Consider the following 25,727-nt stretch of genomic DNA (forward strand, 5'->3'; position numbering starts at 1 on the left):
TCAATTGAAAAATATCTGCAGTTCCATTTAGGTTTACAACGATGATAGTTTTCAATTACATGTACTTTTACAATTAATAAGGGCAATAATTTATATAAATTGTAAGCCAAAGCAAAATTATAGTTTTGTTATCGATTTCACATCCAATTGAAATAGGTATGATTTTATGATTTACTTTCAAATCTTCATGAATAATGATAACACATCACTTAATAAGTCATGTGACTGACTCTTAGATGACGCTATCATTGTCGAATCCATATGACGTTTATTAAGGGCTGAGGCAGACCCTGTCAGCTTGGAGCGAAATCAATCTTCAGTTCAGCAACGCCATCGCATGGCATCACATTCAACATATCATGTCAATTGTATGGGTGCGCAGTGCTGCTATTTTGGCGCGCACGAATTTGACGTTTCTCTCCCTTACTTCTTCTATGTACGAGATTCGATGCGGACTCGCCTGAGGCTGCCATGCTCGCAAAAAAAGGATGTTGCCAATGAATTGTTCGTGAAATGTGAGAGCTGGATATCTTGTTAATATGATGTCTTTGGCTGAGGCCAGTAGGTCGCGTATAACCACGTGTCTCGCTCTGCGTATTACATTTCTCTCCATGCTCTCTCGCATATGTGCAAAATGACTCTCGATGGGCCGGGTGACCAGAAAAGTTTCGATATTTTCGGTCACAAGTTTGAGTATATCAATCGGTCGAATGGGATTGACATATATAAGCATAAACTGTGTCTCTATCCAATAAAACTACCGCTTGTTTGGCAACCTTGCTGAGCTGATTTTATTTCTCTCTCATTTTTCGTTACTTTATCAGGAAACTGGAGCGGAAAAAAATGGCGCGCGCATAGAAATCTACTTACCTTCACAAAAATAACATTCACTTCATTTTTATCGCGACAACACCTATGTTTTTATGCACTAATCGCATCTAAATTAAATTATCTAGACATTGTCAGGATAGATTTTTGATACATGCCTTTGAAGGCGAGATATTCAATGAACAAGTTGAAAGTTTTCAGCTATGTAATTCTTCTTTAAAAAAAGTCTTTCCCGACCGCTAAAGTCAATGATTCATTCTGAAATTTTCACAGAATAATCTGAACAAATTTTCTAAGAGATTGTCAGTTAGGTTTTTTGATATTCGTCACCGTTTTTGAGAAAATCAGATTTGAAGCGTGAAAATAGCCTTTAAAAAACATCCTAAAACACACCGGCCTCAGACCTTAAGTACCAACCTTTAAAAGACTATGAGTGAAATTTTATTACACTTTGATTAGACAGAAAATAGTGACATCCCTTTAACTGCTGCTTTTGTCATTTGCAAAACAATACATTGTCGTGTGTTAATTTTTCATTGCTTCTTGATTAAAAAGGCGGCTGGGTAGTATCAGAGAAATAACCGGATGACGTGAATACGAAGAAAAACAATGGTTCAATATTTCTTTACGTTTAGTTTTAGACAAGTCAGTGCTGAGCATTTCAAATTAAACTGCTCGGCAGTTCCGCTAAGCAGACGTAAAGTTAACGCTATTTACGAAATACTTTTTTTATATAGCACCAAAGCGCAATGTCAAATCTGACTTCCTGACGGAATTCCTCATTCTGAATTCTGGGACTGGAATTATGAAACCAAATTTTGGAGCCGGATGCTTGAACTGAAACCTGAATTCTGAAACTCAATTTTGATGCTAGATTCTGGAACTGAGTTCTGAACATGAATTCGAGAACTAAATTCCGAAACTGAACTCTGGACTTGGATTCTGGACTACAGCAAAATTTGAGTTATAGAATTCCGGTTAAAAATTCAGTTTCCAAATTTGGATCCAGAATTCAGCTCAGAAATTCAGTCCTAGAATCCAGATCCGAAATTTCGTTCAAAAACCTTTAGAATCTAGTTCCTGATTTCAGTTACACTTCTAGAATTTTGGTACTGAGTTTTGGAATCAAATTATAGGGCTGCAACTGAATTCCGAACCTGGATTTTGGAATGCATTTTTGAACTTAATTCTGGAAATGCGACTAAATTTGGATCTAAATTCTCAGCATGGATTCTGAATTGTGGTCTGAACGTCAATTTCAGTTCCTTAGCTCAGTCCAAAATTCATTTCCGAAATGTTGTTCTAATGTCCAGATTTAGGATTAGAATCAAGTTCTGAAATTCGGTTTCAGTTTCAGAGTTCTGGAACTCGATTCTGACCTTAGGCTCTAGACAAGGAAATGAACTTTAGATCTGAATTGTGGAAACTGGTCTTGGATCCTAAAACTGAAATTCAGAACTGATTTCTAGAATTAGATTCTGGACCTTGATGCTGGTCTGAACTGAACAAGTCAACTACGCAGGCTGTAATGAATGAAACTTTAAATTTTTGATAAGCAGTGATATCAAACTTTTTAGAAAACTTTAATTTCGAATTATTTGTAGTTAACTCATACAACTGAAAATTGTACCTAATTGTTGATCATATGGAGAAATAAAAAGTGACTCACCCATATGTTAAATTTTGAAAATGCGCCCCATAGTAAAATAAGATGTATTAAGGCCGAGAAAAAACTGATAAATTTTCTAATTAGAATCTATCAGACTGTAAACATTCACTAAACTGATTATATTCACTTCCGATTGGCATATTTATAAGTAATTCTAATAGTTCTAATAGGCAGATAAGTAATTCTAATAGTTCTTAACATGAAATTTGGAGATATTAGAAGCGCTGATTTGGCATAATGTTCCCCAAGATTGTTCACTTTTCGTTGTATTTTGCTCCAATGCACACGACGCAATTGCTCTTGTTTTAAGCGAAACTGGCTTTACGAACGTCCCGCAACTAAACTACTCAAAGCACCGATTAATTTTAAACTAAACCAATTTTGGTTGAGAGCTTGTTTGTAGCTTTCCAAAAATTGGAGGTCTTAACGGCCACAAAAAATGGGGCGTACTTGATTTCTTAATCCGCATAGAAACATTAAAAAAAATTTAGAAAAACACGTTTTAAACAAATAAGGATTTGTGTGATTCATAACAATTTTTTTTTCTTAAACATTAAATCTGTATTTTTAAGAAGAAATGAAATACAGATTAATCTGTATCGCCTGCTTCGCACGGCATATTTCGAAATGACACCCTTACTAGTATAAAGATATGTTCTAAAGGGTGATTTTTTAAGAGCTTGAGAACTTTTTTAAACAATAAAACGCATAAAATTTGCAAAATCTCATCGGTTCTTTATTTTAAACGTTAGATTGGTACATGACATTTACTTTTTGAAGATAATTTCATTTAAATGTTGACCGCGGCTGCGTCTTAGGTGGTCCATTCGGAAAGTCCAATTTTGGGCAACTTTTTCGAGCATTTCGGCCGGAATAGCCCGAATTTCTTCGGAAATGTTGTCTTCCAAAGCTGGAATAGTTACTGGCTTATTTCTGTAGACTTTAGACTTGACGTAGCCCCACAAAAAATAGTCTAAAGGCGTCAAATCGCATGATCTTGGTGGCCAACTTACCGGTCCATTTCTTGAGATGAATTGTTCTCCGAAGTTTTCCCTCAAAATGGCCATAGAATCGCGAGCTGTGTGGCATGTAGCGCCATCTTGTTGAAACCACATGTCAACCAAGTTCAGTTCTTCCATTTTTGGCAACAAAAAGTTTGTTAGCATCGAACGATAGCGATCGCCATTCACTGTAACGTTGCGTCCAACAGCATCTTTGAAAAAATACGGTCCAATGATTCCACCAGCGTACAAACCACACCAAACAGTGCATTTTTCGGGATGCATGGGCAGTTCTTGAACGGCTTCTGGTTGCTCTTCACTCCAAATGCGGCAATTTTGCTTATTTACGTAGCCATTCAACCAGAAATGAGCCTCATCGCTGAACAAAATTTGTCGATAAAAAAGCGGATTTTCCGAATGGACCACCTAAGACGCAGCCGCGGTCAACATTTAAATGAAATTATCTTCAAAAAGTAAATGTCATGTACCAATCTAACGTTTAAAATAAAGAACCGATGAGATTTTGCAAATTTTATGCGTTTTATTGTTTAAAAAAGTTCTCAAGCTCTTAAAAAATCACCCTTTACATCAATATTTTCATTTTCGCATTGCATGAGAGCGTTGCCCGTCGTAATTGAATTTGTTAGTGACGGCGCAAACTTTTTTTAACATCCATTTTAATGAATCTGATGCTCTGATCTGAAATGGAGAATATTCAATGAGTTCTTAATGATGATCTATGGGACTGAAAAGTGCCTTGAATTGTCACGACCAACAGGATCTGCATTTAGACAGAACTGAGATGGCTCTTGGCATGTACACTCGGTAAACTCGTCCGAAATGAGACTCGGAATTCATTGTGATTTCCAATTGGATTCCAAAGAAGATGGAACAATCCATTCCGAGCGGAATCAATATGTGCATTCGGGTCACACAACGAATTTCGACTAAAATCCGGTGCGCTCCAACGACTGATGGCTTTACGCAGCCAAACATGATTGGTCGGAAACCGCAATATCGATTCGTTTTTTACATTTTTCATTAAAATTTTATGGTTTTTGCATTACGAAGTTAAAAATAACCTGTGAACTAATATTTATTCAAACGGCATCAATTTGCAAAGTAGTTCAAATTCCCCATGATGGTTCAAAATGACAAGCAGAGTAGAGTGTTCTTTCATAATCCTTAAAATTTTAAAATAAATTTTCCAAATTTCAGTTCAGACCAGCATCAAGGCATTTTCAAATTCTGCAACATTCAAAACGTGGCATTCCGCTTCTACTTTGGCTTCTATTTTCCGTGCATGAGAGTCAAACAATAGCAACATAAGTTCCATTAAAATTAAAAAGCTTCTTCAATCGCATACGCATCACCATCCAGAATAGCAAATATACAGTTCCTTACTTTTCTTTCGATGGAAAAAATCACGCCGTATTGCCACATGTCTCTCCAAGTACAATCGTCCTTGATGTTCAGAAGAAATTCACGTAACAAAGTGTAAATTTAATTGACCTTAGTCGAAGAAGCTCCAGTTCTTGCTCATTTTGTTCCTTGAGCTAACTCATCCTCGAATCAACTAATTTTCCACTACAACCTTATTTATTCTGTTCCAGCCAAAAACGGGTTTTCAACTGTGTCGAGCGTGTCATTCTTCTTATACAATCAAATTGCAAACAAAACTGAATCAAAAATAAAAAGCTGAGCGGTTTTTCAGTATTTTTTTCTAAATCATTCCTTCCCTTGCATTATTCGTCAACCGGTAGAAATTCTAGAGACTTTACTAAAGAAAAGTTGGAAAACCTAAACGGTCACCGTCAACTCGTTTGAGTAATGGACTCTAGTCCTACGTAAATGCAAATAAACGGGTACAAGCAAATTGAACAATTTTAGAAACAAATTGTATGTTTTAAAAGCAATTACCTACTTTGAGGGGTAATTGCTGCTGTATCATGTTCGCCTAATATAAGGCGTATCGTCACGAACGGTGCTACCGGTGATACCGCAGACCGATGAATTGATGCTTGACAATAGCAGCCATAATGAAATGGCAAATATCTGGCAGACATAATGTATAAATAGCATTCAATCGTGCAGTCAAGTCATCTGTTCAAATGTGGTTTTCCTCTTCGCTAAGTATTTAAACGCACACAAAAGGGAGCATAAGAAATTCTACTCTACTTGTGAACTGGTGCCATCAATTGCAAATTGAAAATTAGGATAAATTTCATTGTAATTTTCTCATAAACTATATTCACCGAAGCGGTAAATTGAGTGTAACGAATGAAAAACACTAGGCACAAGAGACATAAGCGGACAAGTTCTTGTTAAGCTTTCCACTGAAAACGAATCGCATACATGTGTTTCTTTTTTCACATTTCCGTTGAAGTGAAATGCAGAGGCGCTGTGATTCAAACAACATGAGAATAAAATAATAGTGTATTCCATGTCGTTGTAGGATCATTTCATAGTTTTGACATTTTCCGTAGATTTTGCAAATAAGTGACTCTTCAATATGTTAAAATTGGGATGCCAAAACTGTAACGCTTTTTAACACCTATAACTTACAAATAGTAACACATATAACGCATCCTAACACGAAAACTCACAAAAGAGTAACGGATGTAACGTCTCGTAACGCTTGTATCTTTTAAAAGTTTAACATGTTATAAAACCTAAACCTTCAAAAAAGTTACACATGTAACGATTTGTAACGTCTATAACAAAAGAGTAACGCATGTTATGCTTCGTAACACCTATAACTAACAAAAAAGTAACGCTTCGTAATGCTCCGTAACGCATATAACTTAATGTAAAGTAACGCATTTAACGCTTCGTCATGTCTATTACTAACAAAAACGTAACGCATATAACGCTCTGTAACGCCTACAACTTACTAAAAGTTATGCATGTACAAAACGGTAACGAATGTAACGTTTCGCAACGCCTATAACTTTCAAAAAAATAACGTATGTAACGCCTACTGCTTGCAAAACAGTTACGTATGTAATGCTTAGTAACGTCTATAACTTACAAAATAGTAACGCGTGTAACGCTTCGTAACGCCTATGGTGCACAAAAAAGTAACGCATGTAACGCTTCGTAACACCTATAGCTTACACAACAAGTAACGCATGTAACGCTTCGTAACGCCTGTAACTCATAACTCATATCTCGAAATAATTATGCTATCCCGAATAAAAAATATTGTTGAAAAACAATACGATTTGCTGTTACAAAACCTTCCACAAATTTGCTTTGACCATTGAAAAATATTTTAATGTATTGTTATACACTATTCAATTGATTGTGAACATGCTTTTTACAATCAAATGTTTAGGTTTCTAAGTATGGTAACAATTCACATCATAAAATTTTCTCATACATGTTTTCTTGGAAAACAATCAAATGTACAGTGGGCATATTGTTTGAAAGACCACGTGTACAATAAATTCAATTGTAGAATCATAGAAACAATATATTGGATAAATATGGAACAGTAGGAAGTTGTCTCTATAATGGAATCCATTGCTATCAATCAATGGGGTCAATTGATTATTCTTCTATCAGTTGAATTACTAAAATATCTTATTTCCTCGTTCCTTATAATTCTGATTACCTCCCATCCATGAGATTCACAATAAAATCATGACCTACGTTAGTGTACAAATTTGCCCTCTAACTGTTTACTAATGCCCCATGGCACTTTTTAGCAACTATAGCAAATACACATAATATTTGAACAAAAAAAATAGATAATTCTATAATATTTGTGTTTAGCATCCTCTAATTAGCTTAAAAACTTACTGATAATGAAATCCGATTGCGAAGTGTGGCCTTCAAGTGAATCATTTGACAGAAAAAAATGTGCGACACCACTGTCGAAATACACTTTGGGTTATGGATAACTCAATTTTTAATCAGTTCCACTGCAACTATCGGGCTGATCGGACGCAAGTTCGTGTTTCTCCAGTGGTGCGGTAAATTGTTTTATTCCGCTTTCAAGGTCATTTCGTATTCTATTGTCTGAATCAGTGCGGTCGAGTGATAGTTCGAATTAATCCGTCTTCAAGGTCAATTGTGAGTTGTGTAAAGAAGCACTGTGTGGTACCGTTAGCCAGCGCCCAGCTGGGCGCTGCTGCTATATTGTTAACAAATACATTGGACAGTGTATAGTGAAAAAACGTATAAGATTCCATTGTACAGTGCAGAGACTGCAAAAAAGTGCTTTTTCCTCTAGGAGGTTTTTTGCACTTTATTGATCAGGAATATCCACCGATTGACTAGGACCGGGCCTTGTCTGCCGTTCACCCTTTGAGAGCTAAAGCTAAGTATTTTTGCCTTTTTCTTTTTTCCCCCTGTTCTTCAATACCACTACATTTGTCCTCCAATATTTACCCGCACGGACACATTTCCGTGCCATGACAGAAGGCACAGAATTGCCTGACCTCCCTCCAGATGACAAAATGGAATCATCTTATAGCCAAATATCTCGTGTAAAAAATTATCCCGATGGACTTGCACTCCCGGCCGGACCGTATGCGGTTTACATCCGGACCAAAGCCAACGGTAAAAAATTGAATCTTCTAAGACTTTCTGAAGACCTGTCCTCGCGATACAATACCGTACAAAAAATTGAAAAAGTACGCCCGGACAAGCTTAGGGTCTTGTTAGCCAGTGCAAAACAGGCTAATGAGATCGTTCAAAATGAGCATTTCACGCGGGAGTATCGCGTATACGTACCAGCTCGCGAAGTCGAGATAGACGGCGTGATCACCGATCCGAGTCTGACTTGCGAGGACGTTCTTAAGCATGGGGCAGGCGGTTTTAAAAACCCCTTACTCAAGAACGTTAAGATACTGGACTGCAAGCAATTGCGTTCAGTATCGACCGCTGAGGATGGCACTAAGTCCTATATCCCATCAGACTCGTATCGGGTGACTTTCGTTGGCTCGGCTTTGCCTAACTACGTCCTCCTGGACCGAATTCGTTTACCTGTTCGCCTTTTTGTGCCGCGGGTCATGAACTGCACTAATTGCAAACAATTGGGACATACATCATCCCATTGTTGCAATAAATCCCGGTGTATAAAGTGTGGAGGGAGTCATGCGGATAACTCCTGCAGTGGAGACAATGAAAAGTGTCTCTACTGTAAGGAGGGGCCGCATGACCTCTCTGATTGTCCCGCGTACAAATTGCGCCAGGATAAGATGAGGCGTTCACTTAAGCAACATTCAAAGCGTTCTTTTGCTGAAATGTTGAAGAGTGCTACGCCTCCAGTAAACCTGTACGCTTGTTTGGCAACTGACGAGAGCGAATATGATGACCCCCTCGAAGGTACATCTTCGGCTGTCCCTCTTAGCTCATCATACAGAAAGAGAAGAAATAAATCTTTTCAAAAGCTCCCTAGTAAGGGTTCGAAGATGTCCTCTGATGGGTCTCGAAAAATTACAACAACTGGTAGTGATGGCAAAAAACCAGAGAGAAAAGCTCCAGGCCTTAGAAAATTGAATTCCGAGCAAGAATTTCCATCACTTCCTGGGACTTCAAAACCCCCGAAAGTCCCTAAAGATCAGTCAGAAAATTTACCAAATACTGGGTTTGTTAAATTCTCTGATATTGTGGACTGGATCATGTCTACTTTCAATATTTCTGAACCTCTTAAAAGCCTGATAATGGCTTTTATTCCTACAGTTAAAACATTCTTGAAGCAGTTGACTGCAAAATGGCCCCTTCTTTCAGCGATCGTATCCTTCGATGGCTAAGACACCCACCGAGGTCACGGATACAATCACTGTTATACAGTGGAATTGTAGAAGTATCATCCCAAAAATAGATCCTTTCAAATTTCTAGTAAATAATCTGAAATGTGACGCATTTGCATTGTGCGAAACTTGGCTAACTTCTGAAATACCCTTAAACCTCCACGATTTTAACATTATTCGTCTGGATCGAGATGATTCCTATGGAGGAGTACTTTTGGGGATCAAAAAGTGCTATTCTTTCTATCGCATTAACCTCCCCTCGATACCAGGTATTGAAGTTGTCGCATGTCATGTTACAATCAAAGGCAAGGACCTTTGCATTGCTTCCATCTACATTCCCCCAAGAGCCTCGGTTGGGCATCGGCGGCTCAATGATATCATAGAGCTTCTTCCCGCACCGACGTTGGTTTTAGGAGACTTTAACTCACACGGTACGGGATGGGGCTGTCTTCACGACGATAACAGATCAACTATGATCCATGATATCTGCGACAACTTCAATATGACAATCTTGAATACGGGAGAAATGACACGAATTCCTGCACCACCAGCAAGACCAAGTGCGCTAGACTTATCCCTTTGCTCGACATCGCTACGGTTGGATTGCACGTGGAAGGTAATCCCTGATCCCCACGGTAGCGATCATCTGCCTATCGTAATTTCAATCGCCACCGGATTAAGACCATCGGAAACAATCAATGTTTCGTATGACCTCACACGAAACATTGATTGGAAATGCTACGCAAATTTGATATCTGAGAATCTAGAAACAACACAAGAACTTCCTCCGGAGGAAGAGTACACGTTTTTGGCTGGCTTGATTCTCGACACCGCGACTCAAGCTCAGACGAAACGTGTACCCGGCGCGAAAACTAACATCCGTCCCCCCAACCCGTGGTGGGACAAAGAGTGCTCAGAATTAAACGCGGAGAGAACTTCATCATTTGTCGAGTTTAGGAAAAACGGAACACCTGATAATTTTAGAAACTACGCGGCATTAGACGCTAAAATGAAAAGCTTGATTAAAGCGAAGAAAAGCGGTTATTGGCGTCGATTCGTAGACGGATTATCGAGAGAAACATCAATGAGCACTCTTTGGAACACAGCCCGACGAATGCGCAACAAAAACACCACAAACGAAAGCGAGGAATATTCTAACCGCTGGATATTCGATTTCGCTAAAAAAGTATGTCCTGACTCTGTTCCGGAACAGACAATCATGCGCGTCGCTTCATCAAACAGAAACGAAACACCTTTTTCGATGGTCGAGTTCTCACTTGCGCTTTTATCGTGTAACAATAAATCTCCGGGGTTAGACAAAATCAAATTCAACTTGTTGAAAAATTTGCCTGACTCTGCCAAAAGGCGCTTATTGAATTTATTCAATAGGCTTCTTGAGGATAATATTGTCCCACATGACTGGAGACAAGTAAGAGTTATTGCCATTCAAAAACCAGGGAAACCAGCCTCCGATCACAATTCGTATCGGCCGATTGCTATGCTTTCCTGTATCCGGAAATTGTTCGAAAAAATGATTCTGTTTCGTCTAGACAATTGGGTCGAGACTAATGGCTTACTTTCAGATACACAATTCGGCTTCCGCAGGGGCAAAGGAACGAACGATTGTCTTGCGTTGCTCTCAACCGAAATTCAAATGGCATTTGCTCGTAAAGAACAAATGGCGTCAGTTTTCCTAGACATCAAGGGGGCTTTTGATTCAGTTTCCATAAACATCCTATCTGAGAAGTTGCATCAGCATGGTCTTTCACCAATTTTGAATAACTTTTTGTATAATCTGTTGTCCGAGAAATACATGTATTTCGCGCATGGTGATTTGTCGACAATACGATTCAGTTACATGGGTCTTCCTCAGGGCTCATGCTTAAGCCCCCTTTTATACAACTTTTACGGGAACAACATTGATGAATGTATCAACACATCTTGCACGCTAAGACAACTTGCCGACGACAGCGTTGTGTCTATTATAGGACCCAAAGCTGCCGATCTCCAAGGACCATTGCAAGATACCCTCGACAACTTGTCGACATGGGCTCTTCAAATGGGTATCGAGTTCTCCGCGGAGAAAACTGAGCTGGTTGTATTTTCAAGGAAGCGAGAACCAGCACAATTACAGCTTCAACTAGGGGGTGAAACCATAGCTCAGGTCTTCACATTTAAATATCTCGGGGTCTGGTTCGACTCCAAAGGCACCTGGGGATGTCACATTAGGTATCTGAAACAAAAATGCCAACAGAGAATCAATTTTCTTCGTACAATAACCGGATCATGGTGGGGTGCCCACCCAGGAGACCTGATCAGGTTATACCAAACAACGATATTGTCCGTGATGGAATACGGATGCTTTTGCTTCCGATCCGCGGCGAACACTCATTTCATCAAGCTGGAAAGAATTCAGTATCGTTGTTTGCGTATTGCCTTAGGTTGCATGCAGTCGACTCATACGATGAGTCTCGAAGTGCTCGCGGGCGTCTTACCGTTGAAAAACCGATTCTGGGATCTCTCATATCGATTGCTAATCCGATGCGACATCTTGAATCCGATGGTGATTGAAAACTTCGAAAGGCTTGTCGAGCTCAATTCTCAGACCCGTTTTATGTCCTTGTATTTTGATTACATGGCTCAGAATATTAATCCTTCTTCGTTTGTTTCCAATCGTGCTCATTTCTTGGATACTTCTGATTCTACTGTGTTTTTCGACACATCCATGAGAGAAGAAATTCGTGGAATCGCGGATCACGTGCGCCCTCAAGTGGCCCCAAATATTTTTTATAATAAATTTAGAACAGTCAACTGTGAAAAGGTGTTTTACACTGACGGTTCAAACATCAACAGGTCCACAGGCTTCGGCATCTTCAATCAAAACATCACCGCTTCTCACAAACTCAATGATCCGGCTTCAGTTTACGTCGCAGAATTAGCTGCTATTCAGTACACCCTTGAGATCATTGAAACCTTGCCCAAAGACCATTACTACATTGTCACGGACAGTCTAAGCTCAATAGAAGCTCTCCGGGCAATGAAGCCAGGAAAGTATCCCCCATATTTCCTGGGGAAAATACGGGAACACTTGCGAACTTTATCTGAACGGTCTTATTTAATATCGTTAGTCTGGGTCCCTTCGCATTGTTCCATTCCAGGCAATGAAAAGGCAGACTCATTGGCTAAGGTGGGCGCATTAGAAGGTGATATTTATGAAAGACCAATCTGCTTCAATGAATTTTTCAGTATCTCTCGTCAGAAAACTCTCGAAAGTTGGCAAACTTCATGGAGCAATGGCGAACTGGGACGATGGCTACATTCCATTATCCCTAGGGTATCGACGAAACCTTGGTTCAGGGGGATGAACGTGAGTCGCGATTTCATTCGTGTTATGTCGCGGCTCATGTCAAATCACTACACTTTCAACGCACATCTCCGGCGTGTTGGGCTTGCGGAGAGCGGTCTCTGCACCTGTGGCGACGGTTATCAGGACATCGAGCATGTCGTGTGGTCGTGCGTAGAGTATCGTGACGCCAGGTCGAAGCTACTGGAATCCCTTAGGGCCCGAGGTAGACCGCCTGAGGTTCCGGTTCGGGATGTGTTGGCGAGTCGGGATAGTTTATATATGCTTCTCATATACCAGTACCTTAAACACATTGATATACAAGTGTAATGTGTTATCCCTCGCTCAGAAAGTATAAACTCCACCTACAGCTTCGACACTAACATCCGCCCGATTCTCTCGATCCCCGTCCCTGTCCACCATCTTCATTGGAACTAACAAGATCTTTTTTGTCACTAACTTTTTCGTTACCCCTTCCCTGTCTCTTCACCATCTCGATGGCAACTAATTAGATCTTTATCGTTTTCAAACATTTTGTTCCCACATCCCCTTTTTACCCCGTTTCCACAATATTTACTTTTTTTTTCATTCTCTTCCGTAACATCACCATCATCGTCCACGGAAGGCCGCCCCAGTCGAAAACCAGCACGCGGGCCACCCGCCGGGCCTTCGTAGCCTGGGGGTGTTTCCCGCGGACCCACACGGACCGAAGGATGCGGCCAACATGGATCTTCGCCAACGGCATATGGAAGACCCTCATGCGATATTCAATTCACCGGCCACTACCGATCGCTTCTCGAGAATCCGCTACCGCTACATTACATAATGATACTATTCTAGTTTTAAGTTAGTCGTAATTGAGATTAGTAAATACCCTTGGCATCTTAGAGCTTAAGCAGTGTGCCTTAAAATTATATTATAATATTGAATAAAAAAAAAAAAACTCAATTTTTAAGAGAACGGTTTACAACAAGCCCTTTAAAATACAAAATTTCACGTCGGTAACTGTTATTGATCGAAAGATATTGCAGATTATTAACAATTTACCATTTTACCCCAGGCTCTCCTACCGTTTGTTCAATTTTACTATACTTTGCTGCACTAATCACTAAGAAGTTGCGGATTCATGAAAATAATAACCATCGTTTTATTTGAATGTTTAATTTAACAAACTAAAAGCAAAATACGATGTATCTTACACCCCTTCCGCTGCAGTGCAAAAAACGTCCATCATCGCTTTTCGCTGTTTGGTTTATTTATCTACCAACCTGACGTCGCATCTACAATATGTCGGTTTGTGTAGGCCGTGTGTTACGTTCGGTAAACACGCAGTGCTACGGAAAGGCAACTAGGATTCGGCCATAATCAAACAGGGAAACCCTTGGGTAAATAAAACAATGAAACCGATACACTCGGAAAGGGGGAACCAGCACTCGGTTATCGGCTGACATTTTGATGAAACAGGCAATGTAAACACACTGAACATTGACGTTGATGTGTTTCCTGGAAGGGAAAGGTATAACCGATTTAATTCAAGTGTTTTTTTCACGAAGATTTGCAATCCAAATGAAAGTCGGCGGTAGACTCCGCGTTCGTAAAATCTATCAATATAATGGATTAAAAGTTTGAACTTTATTTTATAAAACTCAAACTGCATCTTTATTATATAAAACATGTCAACTAAATTACAAAGATGTCTGTTTAAACTGCTTCATAGAGAAGTGGATATCGTGATGATGATCACCGAGATTCATAAACACAAACAACAAGTATAGCAGCTGGAGTTCAAGAGTCGAAATTCTAACCTAGATTTTAAAAATGGCTACAAGCAACATGTTTTCAATGTTTTACGATCGTCGGTTCTTATGTAATCAAAATTTGAGCTGCAGAACATTTGGTAAAAAAATTGTTTTCCGAAAATCTGAAAATAGAAAAACTGTCAAGATTACAAACAATTGAGAACTTTACCCAGAAAAAGTCGTTTACTTTATTGTTACTGCTGTGACAAAAAATAATAGGACTTTGTTCATAATTTCCCTCCGGCACCAATACACTTACGCCAACGTTTTTTCCAATCCTCAAAACAGTGGTTAAAGTCAATTTCCGGAATATCCTTCAATGCGCGTAGCGATTCAATACTCGCATCGCAATACAATACTCGCAAGAAAACATATCGCCAATTTGATTACAACTTCTATGCTCAGTAGGATACCAATATGTAAGAATTTTACCTCTTTTTGAGTTGTGTTTCATATACTGGGTAGGTCCATTATCATAATGTTCCTAAATAGAAGAAATAGAAGTTGTGGAAGTTTGCTCGTTTGCGATGATAATAAGGAGGTTTGATATATCCAGGTATTAATTCTATTATAATTTAACATTCGTAACCGACTCACCGACTCGTTGAAACAAGTACAGTTTACGTTTGTCTTGAAATAACAATTCAAATTACATGAAATAGGAATAAATAAAAGATTGGTAGAAACTGCAATTCAGTTCTAACTGGATTATTCTGGTGTTATGTAGCCGCTTTGAATTTTTATTTGTTTAGTTGCGCATATAATCGAAAATCAAACAGTGGTTGTCTGTGGCCTTGATGTACCCCAAACCTAGTCCTATTTAAATTTGTTGGTAGCTAAATTCTCGCGTGACCTCGGTTGGCTAGCAGGAGTATAATTTTTGTTTTATTTTGTTGCTTCAAACTTATGTGAGAAGGCGGCGTGAAGCCGGTCACCGATGGAGTTTTTAATAAAGCAGTTTCTCTCAACGGGTGAACTAACACTCGAATAATACTAGACCACGGTACCGGGAATTCGATCGACAACGTCTACGGGCAAAACATGAGAGAAAATCGTTTTGTATTATTTATAGTTGTTTTCCATTATTTATGGGGGTACTGCTTGCACCCACTGGAGCAGCGGTGGCAGCACGGGCGCAAAACTTTTCTTCCGATTGGCATTCTATAGTGGCCAAATTGGGTACAATCGTACTGTCAGTAGAGAGGTAAAAACCATGGCCGGCTTCGATACGGTCTGAGTGCAGTGCCTGTATCTGTTGAGTAAATTGAATTTATAAACTGATTCTCCACTGGAACCTGCTTCAGACATGGCTCCATATAGCCGTAAACGTAAACGTTGAAGGTAATGCTTTTCTAGTGATTTCACATTTGTTTTATTTGAAGAAATGAAATTTGCATGCTACACGAAAACCGTTTGAAGTGTTTTCCGAGAACCGCAGGAACCATGCGAGACGTTTGTACTATTTTTTTTTAAATTTAGTTAGCTCATAGTTAGTGTGGACTCGTTTCAAAGTTGGTAACGGTAGCTAGCTAACCGAAGCAATCGATTATTTAGTTTTCGTTCAACCACCTCCCACTCCTCCGTCGTTAACGATACTGATGTACTAAATGTGTTTGTTTTTGAACAACTTTTAACTCGAAACTTGGTGATGATTCGGTGCCTCCAATTTCGGAATTATCGATCCGTGGAATTCGGTGAAATTCAACTTACAGCACACCTATTTTAATCGTTCAACTGTTTTAATAAATATCACAGACAAGTTTATATGACTGGTTGTTTATTTTTTATTGTTTTGACACATGGGATAGCGATTAGCTTGTATCGTCAGTTAAAATTTTTGTTTAAAGTTCAATGATCTTCTCTATCACAAGACAACAAAAATTAACCAATCAAATATCTTATTCTCATTATTCAGTAATAGCCGTTCAACCGAGAAGGTTGTGTATAGAAGCGTACAGTTTAATAACGCTGGTTAGTTTACACGCGTTAAATACGACAACGGTTGAACTACAGGTAGAGACCTGTTGGCAGCAGCCGTTAAAACGTAAAATCGTGCTGCATAAGAGAGCCCTAGTGCTGGGCCAAGCTGGTGAAGGAAACAACAAAGGGCGTTTCCCAAGCTCTACCCAGGCCACAATATACAGCCACAAGTGCTGAGCAGGAGAGTGCAAAGGCACATTGAAGAAGAAGAGTGCAAGGCTCACAGAAGCAGGAGAGTGCAAAGGCACACCGGTGCGAAGGCACTTCGGTGCAGAAGCATATCGGTGCGGAGCACAAGGAAGAAGGAGACAAGACAACTCGGTCTTTCCACTGCCATACAACACGCAGGTATACACCGGTGACCTGCGCTGGTTGCAGCTGGCGAAGACAAAAGTAAATCGGAAATCGAGTGGTGCTGGATGTCAGGTAGCAGTAGCATCACATCCAACAATCAGCATCCAACAAGAACATCTAGAGCAACGAGGATCTACACGGCAGTGTAACGGAGATAGACAACAATTTCAAGGTAGAAGTTTTTTCTTTTCCTTTTGATTGAGTACTGTGTAGTGTTGGTTTCATTTTTTACTTTAAAGTTTGATTAAAAATTTTAATGTGATGGATGAATCCATGGACGTAAATCCTAGCATGAATCCTATACCCCCACGAACGAAAAAATATCAGGAGGGCTCTTCTGGGCCTTGGATAGTCTTTTTTAGACGTATATCAAAGCCATTAAACATGTACCAAATTTCTAAAGGTTTGACATCACGATTCTCTTCAATCAAAGAGATCATAAAAGTAAATAACGATAAAATTCGTGTTGTGGTAAATAATTTGAAACACGCGAATGATATTGTCTCTTCGGAACATTTCAATAAAGAGTATAAAGTTTACATACCCTCCAAAGATGTCGAAATTGACGGTGTTGTTACCGAAGCGAGTCTTTCGGTAGATGATTTACTCAAGCATGGTGTTGGTCGTTTCAAGAACTCTATGCTTGAGGGTGTGAAAATACTGGAGTGCAAACAACTGTACTCAGTAGTTTATGAAGAGGGAAAAAAAGTTTATCGCCCATCAGACTCGTTTCGAGTGACATTTGCCGGATCTGCGTTGCCGTCCCATGTCTATGTCGATAAAATTCGCCTCCCTGTTCGGCTTTTTGTTCCAAATGTAATGAATTGTACGAACTGCAAAAAATTCGGACACACAGCTACTTACTGTAGCAATAAACCAAAATGTATTAAGTGTGAAGGACCTCATAAAGATAATGATTGCAACAAGGAAATTGAAAAATGTATTTATTGTGGGGAAAGTCCTCATGAGGATATTTCAGTATGCACTGCATTTAAAGTGCACAAAGACAAAATTAAGCTTTCTTTAAAAGCACGGTCTAAGCGCACATATGCAGAAATGCTTAAAACGGTCATTGATGTCCCCCCTTTGGAAACCGAAAACGGGTTTTCAAATCTAGAGGAACCAGAGGACTCTGACTCTGACGAAAATAGTGAAGGTAATTCGTTTATCACTACCCAAGGGTCAGTTAAGAGAAAGAAGTCTTCTTCCAAATTACCAAAAAAGACACCTAAAGTTTCATCTTCAAAAAAAGATCCCCGTGTTAAACAAAAAAAGTCAAAACCAAAGACTGTGCCTCCTGGTTTGTCAAATTCACAAACCAATCCAGGATCTAGCACAGAAAAAGGTAATAATCCTGTGGGCTCCATTTCACAGCCACCAACAGGATTACTGAAGTTTTCGGAAATTGTTGAATGGATTTTCTCAGCATTCAATATATCTGAACCCTTAAAGACCCTCATAATGGCATTCCTTCCAATAGCTAGAAATTTTTTGAAGCAGTTATCAGCTCAATGGCCAATTGTCTCAGGTTTTGTATCTTTTGATGGATAATTTATCACCCGCCGCAAATGATACAATCACTGTCCTGCAGTGGAATTGTCGAAGCATCATGCCAAAACTTGATTCATTTAAAATTTTATTGCATAGTCAAAAATGTGATGTATTTGCTTTATGCGAAACATGGCTTACTTCAAACATAGCTTTAAATTTTAATGATTTTAACATTATACGTCTCGATAGAGACTCTCCGTATGGTGGAGTGCTTTTGGGAATTAAGAAATGCTGTTCCTTTTATAGATTAAACATCCCTTCAACTTCTAGTATAGAAGTTGTTGCTTGCCAAATAAACATTAAAGGCAAAGATATTTGCATAGCTTCGGTTTATATTCCTCCAAAAGCACAAGTTGGACAGCGACAGCTTAATGAAATGGTTGAAGCCCTTCCTGCTCCACGATTGATTCTGGGGGATTTAAATTCGCACGGAATGATGTGGGGTTCCGTTTACAATGATAGCAGATCATTTTTAATACAAAACATTTGTGACAATTTTAGCATGACGGTATTAAATATGGGTAGCATTACACGGATCCCAAGACCTCCTGCACGCCCAAGTGCATTAGATCTATCTCTTTGCTCAACATCAATTCGACTACCTGGAAAATATTGCCTGATTTACACGGTAGCGATCATTTACCAATCATCATCTCAATTAGCTGTAACAAATGTATTGCTAATTCAGCTAGTATTCCATATGATTTGACAAAAAATATCGACTGGATTAAATACCAAAGTAGAATCTCTAGTATTTTGAATTCAATGGAAGAGCTCCCTCCACTTGAAGAATATGACTTCCTCGTTTGTTCGATTCTGGAGGCCGCAGAACAATCCCAAACTAAACGCTTTCCTGGGCCAACGACTAACAGAAGGCCTCCCAACCCCTGGTGGGACAAAGAGTGCTCAGAGGCTAAACTCGCAAAACAAAATGCTTGCAAGACGTTTCTAAAACGGGGAGGAGGAACTCCTCAGAATTTTGAAAAACTTATGGTTTTAGAAACCAAGTACAAGAGCATACTTCGAGCCAAAAAATGTAGCTATTGGAGACATTTTGTCGAAGGTTTGTCAAGAGATACCTCAATGAGCACTCTTTGGAACACGGCCAGACGAATGAGGAATCGTAACGTGGGCAATGAGAGTGATGAATACTCGAACCGATGGATATTTGACTTTGCTAGGAAAGTTTGCCCAGATTCTGTTCCTACGCAGAGCATTATACGGGAATCTCCTCCAAATAATGGTTTTATTAATAACCCATTTTCAATGATGGAATTTTCTATAGCACTCTTGTCTTGTAACAATAACGCCCCTGGGTTGGACAGAATTAAATTCAACTTGGTGAAGAATCTGCCCGACCTCGCAAAAAGACGTTTGTTGGAATTGTTCAACAAGTTTTTTGAGCAAAATATTGTTCCAGCTGACTGGAGACAAGTGAAAGTTATCGCCATTCAAAAGCCGGGGAAACCAGCTTCCAATCACAACTCATATAGACCCATTGCGATGTTGTCCTGCATCAGAAAATTGTTCGAAAAAATTATTCTACGACGTCTCGACACTTGGGTCGAGACGAACGGTTTGTTGTCAGATACTCAGTTTGGCTTCCGTAGAAATAAAGGGACGAATGATTGCCTTGCATTACTTTCGTCTGACATCCAAATTGCCTTCGCTCAAAAGCAACAAATGGCATCTGTATTTTTAGACATTAAAGGAGCATTTGATTCAGTTTCCATTGATGTTCTTTCAGACAAGCTCCACCAACATGGACTCCCAGCGGTTATAAATAATTATTTGCACAACCTTTTGTCAGAGAAACGCATGCATTTTTCACATGGCGATTTGGCAACATTCAGAATTAGCTACATGGGTCTCCCGCAAGGCTCATGCCTCAGTCCGCTCCTCTATAATTTTTACGTGAATGACATTGACAGCTGTCTAGTAACCCCATGTACACTAAGACAATTGGCAGATGATGGCGTGGTTTCAGTTACTGGGCCCAAAGCTATTGATCTGCATAAACCATTGCAAGATACCTTAGATAACTTGTCCGTTTGGGCTGTTCATCTTGGTATCGAATTCTCTGCGGAGAAAACAGAGTTAGTCGTCTTTTCAAGAAAGCATGATCCCGCGCAGCTTCAGCTCCATATGATGGGAAGAATGATCCAACAGGTTTTAACTTTTAAATACCTCGGGGTGTGGTTCGATTCCAAATGCACGTGGGGAGGACACATTAGGTTTCTGATAACAAAATGCCAACAAAGAGTAAATTTTCTTCGAACAATAACAGGATCTTGGTGGGGTGCTCATCCGGAAGATCTAATAAAATTGTATCAGACAACGATACTTTCAGTGATGGAATATGGATGCGTTTGCTTTCGTTCCGCTGCAAACTCTCATATTATCAAACTGGAGCGAATTCAGTATCGTTGTTTGCGAATTGCTTTAGGGTGCATGCATTCGACACATACAATGAGTCTTGAAGTTCTGGCGGGAGTTCTTCCATTAAAAGATCGATTTTGGGAGCTTTCATCACGCCTGCTAATAAGATGTGAGGTGCTGAATCCCATGGTAATTAATAATTTCGAACGACTAGTCGAGCTTCGATCTCAAACAAAATTCATGACAGTATATTTTAACCATATGTCACAGGAAATCAACCCTTCAAGATATATTCCTATCCGTGTCAGCCTCCTAAATGTCCCTGACTCAACTTTATTTTTCGATACATCCATGCAGCGCGAAGTGCGTGGAATCCCGGATCATCTACGCTCGACGGAAATCCCAAAAATATTTTCAAGTAAGTTCAGGCATATTGACTCTGAGAAAATGTTTTATACGGACGGATCGCGAATTGAAGAAGCGACAGGGTTTGGTATGTTCAACAATAATGTTTCGGCCTCATTTAGGCTTCAAGAACCTGCATCTGTTTATATAGCAGAGCTAGCAGCAGTTCATTATAGTTTGAGTGTAATCGTCACATTATCTCCAAACCATTATTTCCTCTTCACAGATAGTCTGAGTGCAATTGAAGCCATTCGCTCAAACGCTGCTGGCAAAAATGAACCTTTTTTCCTGGGCAAAATAAAACAGTGCCTGAACGACATATTGAACAATAATTATCTAATCACTATAGTCTGGGTCCCGGCTCATTGCTCCATTCCTGGCAATGAAAGAGCCGATATTTAAGCCAAACGTGGTGCTATTGAGGGTGAAATTTATGAGCGACCGATTGCTTTCAACGAACTCTATAGCTCGTCTTGCCAAAGAACACTTGCCAGCTGGCAAGCATCTTGGGATAGAGATGATCTGGGTCGGTGGATGCACTCAATTATTCCGAAAATATCGACAAAGGCATGGTTCAGGGGACTGGATGTGAGTAGGGATTTCATTCGTGTGATGTCCAGACTCATGTCCAATCACTACACGTTAGATGCACATCTCCTTCGAATTGGGCTCTCCGAGACTAATCATTGTGCTTGCGGAGAAGGTTATCGGGATATTGATCATGTCGTTTGGACATGCGTGGAGTATCGTGATGTCAGATCTCAACTAATAAATTCTTTGCGTACCCAAGGTAGACTATCCAATATCCCAGTTCGAGACATTCTTGCTTGTCGTGACCTTTCATACATGAAACTTATTTATCATTTCATAAAGAAAATTGGAGTTTCAATTTAATAAAGGCCCCTTTTAAGACTTAGTTCTGATCCCAGCTGCGTCCATGAGTTCAACCAATAGCTAAATTAGAATAAAAATTATGTAATGATACAAACAAACTCGAAACAGTTTATGAAATTATCAACAAAATGTCTGAAAATAACAGCTTATATTATAATTTATAGAAGTTAATCGTTTGGTTCAAATAATATTTCCGAGTAGATTTCATAATTAATGATGAGTTACCTAAGATGATATTTAAGCTATAAGAGAATATGTTTTAATAAATTCAAAACGTTGTGACTATGTTAGAATTAAATTAGGATAAGAATATTATGTAAAAGTGATGCTACGGCGAAGAAAAACTTATGTAAACTGCCTTAAGAAATAAACGTATTTATGGAAAAAAAAATATCTTATTCTGTTTTGATGGTGAACAGTTCTTGAATTACAGCGCATCATTTTTTGATGATTTCATTTTTGGCCATTTTATTCCACCATCTTTGAAACATCCCCAGTCAATTTCCAGTCATTTTTAGCATTTCCGTCTATTAATTGTCCAATACTTTTTGATCAAATAAAATTAAGGACAATTGGGTGGGTTGAGGTCCTTCTCGATGGAAACCATTATGTTGTCAAAGCATTTTTCCAAACACTATACCTTCTATAATTTTGAGTTTTGGCAGATACAAAAAATACCGACCCAATCAGTAATTTTTGTCATGAATTTCTAATTCCTTTGTCAGGACTTTTCCGATTCAGTCTTTCGTTAGAAACTGATGAAAAGTTTTTATTCCACCCAAAGTGCATCGTTAAATACGTTTTGTCGTACATTAGTATGCCCCTTGGATACAGCGTGAGAACTTCTCTATTTATCTTCCGTATTTTAACCATTAACCTTCGTAAAGGCGGAACATGGTACTTTCGTTGGAGTTGTATTTTATGGTAATGTCATCATCAGAGAGTCCTCAGTGTGCTCTAGTTATCCTCAAAAACGTTCAATTCATTTGCCAATCGTAAGTTCCACTACGACACTTCGTCTTCCAAATAAAAATTTTACTCTCAAGGGATCCTCCATCTGCTGAATGATTCAAGTTGCACTACTGCCTTGACAATTGAGTTTGAACTGCAAAAGCACTGATGAGCCTAAAACGAAACGTAAAAAATAAATATAAATGTGTACTTTGTACACAAACCGGTTACTCTGTAAACAACAAAAAATCCTAAATGTTCAATCCAACTTGCTCCTAATACAAAACCAAAATCGACCACTAGGAGCAGATTTTTCTAGGTGACGATGTCGTCTTTATTTGAAAGTTTCGTTGATTGGAGTGGTTCATATTAGTTAAATTCTATCTCATGAGTAATGGGGATGTTAGAGACTGGAAAAGAAGTAGCTTGCTGTACTGTACAGCTTTCTGTTGACATGACATTGACATGTAGTCAGTTGATTGTCGTAGGTAACAAACGATTTTAATGGAAACCTTGTGTCCCGACCGAAAAACACATAACAAGGAATGAACATATTTAGACGCATGAAAATCAATTAGGACTCTAGAAAGAAAATAATTTCACACTGTACGGTTGGAGTAAATGCTTTAGATCGACATGCAATTGCTCCTTATTTAAGTTCCATTAGCTCATCTCACAATCGTCTTTAGCTCACAACACTGCATTGTTTCGTGCTTCTATCGTTCTGGTCACAAGATATGATATCGTATAAGATACGAAAGAAAACTGATACATTTTTGCAAGTATCTGCCTATAAATTTAAATAAATTTGTTACACTCTCTTTATCGCATATAGCATACAGTTTATATAATATTTCCGTTCAGTAAAAATTTAATTAATATAACTAAACAATTCCTATCATTCCCATCATTAAATAAAAACCACTGGTTGATTATTATAAACCAGTTTTCTATCTTTCCAAATCTTCAACTTTTAACATGAACAGGAGAATCAAACATGCGGTGTCAAAACCAAAATCCTAAAACTCTACTCAGGGAATGTCTGGTTATGGTTGTGACTATTACAGTATTAAAAAATAAAATTTAGAATTGGTTGATGCTGAAATCAGGTCCACTAAATCAGGTGTTAAATCAATGACAACGCTTAAATTACACTCTTTTGTGGCAACTTGCAAAACGTTTTCGTATCACTCTACATGCGAAAGTTTCATCAAAAACTTGTTTTACTGTAAAATGACGCGGGTAATGATGCTCATGTCAAGGGCATCAAAAAATGCCATCAACAAGACAGCGTTGGTATTTTTCGAAACCAACAAACGGCTCAAGCCACTTCGACCAACCCCGGCCGGCCGGTAATGACTTAAACGGTGTTTGGTTTTCCGAAATGAGCCGTTTTTTTTTGTGGCTCTGCTTGGAAAACGTCGATCAGCTAACGGGCACTGGAGAGTAGAAAATCAATTGCGGCCCAAGCCCATGCCGAATCACTGAAACATAATAAATGAACAAACACAATTTTCTCCAATAATAAAAAAGCGAATAGCAGCGGTAAATCTGCTTTTGATCCGTATATTTCATGCCCGTAACGAACCGTGGCGAGCCGGCCAATCGACAAAGGAGCTGATAGTTCTTTTATACGCTCTCAAAACTCATGATCGCATGGGAATCTAGCAGTAATAAAATCGATCGAGGAAAACAACAACTTTTTTTTGGTGAGTAATAAAATCAACGAACTTTTTTTTTGTGCAACCACATCATCAAAAAGTGGCTCAGCACGAGGGCGAAAAAAAAGTAACACAAAAAGTCAAGTGAGAAAATCGGAAAAGAAATAAAGAAGCTTACAAGCATCAAGTGTTGGTTGGCTTTTTACTGGAATCATAAATCATTTTCTCACCTGTACTGTGGCAATTATGAGATAGACGAATTGTTGGCAGATATTTTGAACGCGATATTTGTTAAGCCAAAGCAAAACTGCTTATAATTATAACCAAAATATTAATTACTTATGACAAAAAATCGCTCATATTAGTATAAAGTGAGTGAATCTCACAAACATATTTAACCTAATTATTTCTAATGTATGTGAGTCGGCAGAAAAGATCAGGGATTGGTTTTATTCAGTTTGAGCCGTTCACTGCCAAAAAAAGTATGTCATACGTTCTCTTTGACACCACCAAATATGGATGAGATGCTAACCGATATGAACCGTAAGTCGATACCGAAAAAAACACCGACACATGAAGCGCCGCTGCCAATAGTCTCATAGCTGTATTAGTTCGCATTGCCGTTTCAACCTTCCGAGTGAACGGACGTGCTTTGTGTTTACTGCGAAAGCGTTGAAAACCAGTGCCGTGTGTGATAAAGTGACCGGACGATCAAAACTAGATCGCTATTGTGTAATAGACAATAGTGCTTTTTCCTGTGAGAGGTTTTATGCACATTATATACTGAAGCAGTGTATTGTTGTGAGCGGACGATCGAAACAGTACCGTTAGCCGGTGATTGTTCGATCGATCAAAACAGGCCCAGCGGTGTACGTGATATCACTGTGCGGATTAAAAATAAGTGTGTTTTTTCCTCTCGGAGGTTTTTTGCACACCATCGCAGCGGCGATACGCCGATCGACGAGGGCTAGGCCTTGGTGGCCCCCGTTGGATTTAAGTTAAGTATCATTATTTAGTTTTTTTTCCTTCCTGCATTCGACTGTTCTATTTCTCCCCGATTCACTTAATTCTGTGCGGAGGTAGCTCCGCAACATGTCTAGTCTAAATTCTGACCCCCCCGTTCCCGATGATCAAATGGAGACTTCCCTTG

Source organism: Malaya genurostris, chromosome 1 (assembly GCF_030247185.1).
Source record: "Malaya genurostris strain Urasoe2022 chromosome 1, Malgen_1.1, whole genome shotgun sequence".
In the NCBI taxonomy this organism is placed as follows: Eukaryota; Metazoa; Arthropoda; class Insecta; order Diptera; family Culicidae; genus Malaya; species Malaya genurostris.